Below are 6,000 nucleotides of genomic sequence, written 5' to 3'. Positions count from 1 at the left end.
CATTTTGATTTATGTCTTATTAAAGCGTATATTATCAGACAAGCACAAAATCTCAAAGATATATCTAGTACTATATTTTTTAAAAAAAGACCCAAAACATGGAACAAACTAAAGAGCTTATATAACTTGAACTACCAATAATTTAAAAACTAAAAATCTAAAACTTTCAGGGCAGATAAGGCTTTATCTAAGAAGAAAAACAGAACAAGGTATTTTGTAAAAGCTGAAGGGAAGAATCTACACCTTTCTTTCCCCCACTCCCACCCATTGCCCTTTACCACAAATCATGGAAAGTAGTTATACGGAGTCTTAGCCACAAATAAACTCTGCCTTTCACTCACAAGGAGAATTCTACTCCAGGACTCATGGGACAGCAGGAGTGTGAGGCTAAATGCTGCTCAGGTTTATGCATTTAAGCCAAATAATTGGTGAGTTTGGCCAAGATTCAAGTTCATTCTGAAGCATTAAATCAAAGTGTTACAGGTTAGGTTCCAACATTTTAGAATGCCTCTAGTAGTGAATTACAGATCAGTCACCTTCCTCCTCCCCCTGTAATCAATCTGACCTAGGTGACAGAAGCGAAGTAGTGCCAGGACCTGACCTGAATGGCAAAAATAAGCCAAAAAATTTAGAACAGTAAATTTCATTGTTAACAGCAATTCTGAGCAACGAGAAGGGATTGAAGAAGGAAAGGAAGTAATCCAAGAAAAGAAGACACTTGGAAAAGAAAGGAAATAGTTCAGTGCAGAATTGGAAAGAGTAGGAATAGAGAAAAAAGAGGGGGAAAAAAATCTTAGCACAGTCCAAAGTTAGGCTAAATTTTTAAAGGCATTTGATAGAGGGTTCTGAACTTGAAAAACAATCAATGGCAGATGAGAAAAAACAAATTGAGCAGAGGTGTTTTTCACCCCAGGAAAGGAGGAAGCTTGAAGGACAAGATCTTGAGAAAAGTGGGAGATGCTATCTGGGAAGGGGGGCTGTGGCAAGAATGAGAAAGAATGTCTGAGAGCCTGAGATACTAACTCTTCTGTTTTAAACATTGAAAACAATGAAGTTATTGCTGGGAAAAATATTTGTTAAATATCCGAATAGCCTTTAATTTACCGGAGATAATATTGAAATATATCAAGAGGAAAAATGTAAAGTATACTTTCCAGATCAAGATAATTCTGATAAACAAAATTACAGTCTCTAGCACGTCATTCACAGAACTAAGAAAATATTCAACTAAATCTGAAAAATTTTATTAATACAAGACAGATGTGAGGAAATTCTAATAAGCAAATGCATTGCACTTTCTTTTGCAAAACATAAGTGGGAATGCCTTGATTAATAGTGACACCAGCCTCCACTTAGTACCTGCAAAGGAAGATTCCTTCGTATTGATACTAAGTGGGTTTTGGTCTAAGAGACAGGGAGGAAACAAAAATTAAATCAGTTCTTTCCCCCTTTCTCCATGTAAAAGTCCCTATTACCATTAATTAACGCTGGAACATTTCATCTTTTTATCTGACAGATTCCACTCTCCTTATAGAAAAAACTTAACTCAGGGAACCACACAGCTTTCTACACAGATTCTAAGTAATCATAACTACATAGATTATCTTCCAGCAGCTGTGTGGAACACAAAGCTTTTCCTAGAATATGGGTGGGGGTGAAGGGGGATTCTGAAGCAGACTAGAGGCAATTTTTCCCCAGCTCTCATGTGAGTTTTAAGAGCCAGCCGGTCTGGAAAATGTTGAATTTGTTTGCAGGAAAGGTAAACACTGCCAAAATCAACAAGTTTCTTCCTTAGGGGGCCATAGAGAAAATTGGTCTACAGATTAAGACAGTTCAGACAACTTAGGTTGGAGTGCAGGAGAACCCCTTCCACACCCAGTTTTTACCTCAGAACTGTATTAGAAAGCTGATAAATCTCTGTTGGAGGAATTACAAACTGTGTACTCAAGAGGTAAAGGAAATTAAAATTGATCTCTTCTATAAATATCTTAGACAAAGTGATATTTTAAAGTGAGTAAGTAGGCCAGGAAACTTAGTGAACTGGGTTAAATGGCTGAGCTACACTGACTAGATTGCTTGTTCTGTGTGACTTAACTGTGATTAGACCTATATAAAGTTATTCCATAGGAGACTGCTTACAAGTCAACAAAAATGCTTTAAGTAAAATGAAACAGCCAAGCCTTTTTGGAATGCCCTATAATTAGGACTTCCAAATAAAACTGCAAGACATCACCTACATTTGAATTTCTGATAATAATAATAATAATAATAATAATAATAATAATAATAATTTTTTAGTATAGGCATGTCCTAAGTATTGCATGTGACATACTTATACTAAAATGATTATTCATTGTTTATCCATTCAAATATAGCTGTGCATTCTCTATTTTTATTTGCTAAATCTAGCAAATTAACCTCTAATACATATAAAATAGGGTACATGTTTTTTATACTCCCATTCCCAAAAGCACACTGAATTCATATTTGAATAAGTAAAGCCAACACCTATGTATAAAACCCTAAAGATTAAGTATTATTTATTAAATGAATATCCAGGCAGGATTTTCTCAGAAGTTAATTATGAGTTATTTTAGGGAATTGAACATCCTGAGTTTTCTTCTAGGTTGCATTTTATAATTATCTGGGGAGTATTAAAAATCTCTATGTCCAGGCTGTATCTGAGACCAACTACACCTGAACCTCTGAGTGGGACCCAGGCATCTCTACATTTGAAAGCTCCTTGGTGATACCAATGTGCTACCAATGTGAGAATTACTGGTCTAGACTGGTACCAATCTGTCAACCTGTGATGACAGAAACAAAAGATAAAAAGGTGGCTAATGCTTCTAATGCGAAATGTCATTTAGGTTAGCTGAAAATTTCATTGTTTTTGCCACTACCTGCTTGGGAATTTATAAGAACACACACAGCTACTAATGGGAGCTAAATAAAGGCATGAGAAATAGTGAAGATGAGCTTTTCTAAAAAAAAAAACACCAAAAAAAAAATCAAAACAAAGGTCTAACGTAGATCTTCAATAGCAGGCTTATGAATTTTGTCAGGCTAGGTTATATGGGCACAACTGTTAAGTAAATTTAAACATCCATTAATCTATGTTTTATTCAGGGATTAAAACTATAGAGAGATATATACATTCACATTTACAGTGCATAGATAGAAATCACAAAGTATATATTTTAAATACACATGTCCCCATAGTTCTTTTTTTAAAGAAAAACATTACCTATCAGTGTCAGCTATAGAATTCTAAAAAATTATAGAAAGACCCAACCAAATTCACTTTTTATTCAAATTGTGGATTTCTTTCAATTCCAATGTGCTTTTAAAATTACTAAGTGTTGTGGAGATCACTAAGTTTAGTTTTTCTCAGCAAATGAAACTGACAGCTGAGGCAAATGTATGGCCTGAAGATTAATATAGAAAAATTCTTTCTATATTTGTCCTGGAAGTTGACTTTGATAAGCCTGCTGCAGTGCTGCATGCTTTCAGGCATTCCTTGTCAGAAAGCCCAAAGAATTGTTGCAGTATTAAAACCCCAATCCTAACACTTACAAGGGGAGTTCCAAAGTAAGCCTCCATATCTTATCACATACCACTGGCTCCACAGTGTATATTGACACAGAGTATATTTACTTTCAACACTGACATTCCCTTCGCTCTACTCACATACCCTAAACTCGCCTGGATTTAAGAATTCCATGTATACTTTACAACAAGTTGTTTCTGTAATTTTAACCCTGAAAAGGATAAAGAGTTAACTAAATATTTCATTAATAATGGAGGACTGATAGTCTATATATACACACTGATAGAATTTTTAGTTTGTCTGGCACAAGAAGAGATAAATAATACAAACCATAAAATTATTTCAAGTGTGACTTCATTTCAAGTTCCTTATGAATACACTTAAATGCACAGTGTTTTTCTTTAATGGAATTATGCCTTATATATTAAGAGGCACATATTGGGTAAGTAAAAAGAGAAGTCATTTGTCACCAGATTCATTCAAAATGTATATGAGCAGTATGATGCTCTTATTCATTCTCTTCTCTTTTTCCTCTGCATGTTTTTACCAAGTCATTATTCATCTCCTATGTGTATATTCCCTCAAATATGTATTTCCATATCTAAATTCTCTCCTAAGTTACAATGTCACTGTTTTGGTTGTCCACATAATAAATATGTCTCAGTTCCTTAGGCTCAAAATCTTGAAGAAACATTGACAGATTAATCTTCCCATAATCAAGAAGTTTACTCATTCTTTTTTCATATAGAAACTTTTAAGAGTTTCCATATATGTGCTTTTATACATATTCCTACTGCCAACTCCCTGCCTCAGGCTTCATTAGCTCATAACCAAACTATTACTGCAACATCCTAATTGGGTTCCCTGTATGTAACCCATATGTAGTCCTGAAAATGACACTCCCAGGAGAAAAGAATTTTTCAAACTTTAGAAAAATTCACTTTCCACTGTCTAAATAGCACCATGCTAAATACATAGAAATTAGAGTCTGGGAGTGTCAGTGAAAAGAGATACTAGCAAATGTTTCAGAATCTCAGTGAGAACCCTGGAAACGTATGCCTTAGGACTATGGAACAACCAGGGATAGACTTAGTTATACAAAAACTACAACCTAGCCTTGAGTAAACTCACTTGCTGATCAGGTTAATGCCATCTGACCCTACTATGCTTCCAGGACAGACTAGAATAAACCCTCATGGAAAAAGAGATAACATCATCTATAGCCTACAAAATAACTGCCAATTAATAAAAATTTACTAGGCATACCAAGAGAGAACACTAGAAATAAACTCTCACTTAACCAAGTTATTAAAGTTACCAAAAATGAACTTTAAAATAGCTATACTTAAAAAATGATAAATAGAGCATTTAACTAGAGAATTAGAATCTAGCAAAGACAATAAAATAAAAATTCTAGTGTTGAAAATGTGACAAACTGAAATTTAGAGTTTGATAGATGGTCTTAAAGTAGATTGATGCATCGCAAGAAAGGATTAGTAAACTTGTCAAGAGAAAATGATAACGATATAGGATGAAGCATAGAGGCCAAAGCAAAAGAAAGAATAATATAGAAAAGATACACACACACACACACATATACACATACATACATACATACATATATATTCATATATATTCATATATATTAGCTTGGTGCAAAAGTAATTGTGGTTTTTGCAATTATTAGCCTTTTAAACTGCAATTACTTTTGCACCAACCTAATGTATTCATGTGGCATGCAGAAAACTATAACATGTGTAATGAAGGTTAAGCAAAAAGAAAGAATAAAGGAGAAACAATATTTGGAGAGATAATGAATTTTAAAAACTGACAAAATATCAATAACATCTTATAAAAACTATAGATCTCATGCATTATAACTACACACACACACACACACACACACACACACACACACACACACACACACAAAAGACCCCACAACAAGTCCCATCTAGAAAAACTCATGAAAATCGGAGACAAAAGAGAATACTGAAAACATTGAAAAAAATATCATCTTTAAAAGAACAACAATGACTTACTGCTGGTGTCTTATTAGAAAAATGAAATCAAGATGACAATGGAATATCTTTAAGGTTGTAGAAGTTAACCTCACACCTCTCAGAATGGCCATCATCAATAAATCAGCAAACAATTGTTGGCAAGGATGTGGAGAAAAAGGAACACTTGTACCCTGTTGTTGGGATTGCAAATTGGTGCAACCACTATGGAAAACAGTATGAAGATCCCTCAAAAAATTGAAAAAACAAAACTACCTTATCACCCAGCAATTCTATTTCTGGGTATTTATCTGAAGAAATCCAAAACACTAATTTAAAATGATATATGGACTACTGTGTTAATTGCAGCACTATTTACAATAGCCACGATATGGAAGCAACCTAAGTGCCCATCAATAAATGATTGGATAAAGAAGTGATACATATATA

This window comes from Rhinolophus ferrumequinum, chromosome 5 (genome assembly GCF_004115265.2).
Source record: "Rhinolophus ferrumequinum isolate MPI-CBG mRhiFer1 chromosome 5, mRhiFer1_v1.p, whole genome shotgun sequence".
NCBI lineage: Eukaryota > Metazoa > Chordata > Mammalia > Chiroptera > Rhinolophidae > Rhinolophus > Rhinolophus ferrumequinum.
The sequence above is the reverse complement of the archived record's forward strand: the minus strand, read 5'-3'. Positions refer to the sequence as shown.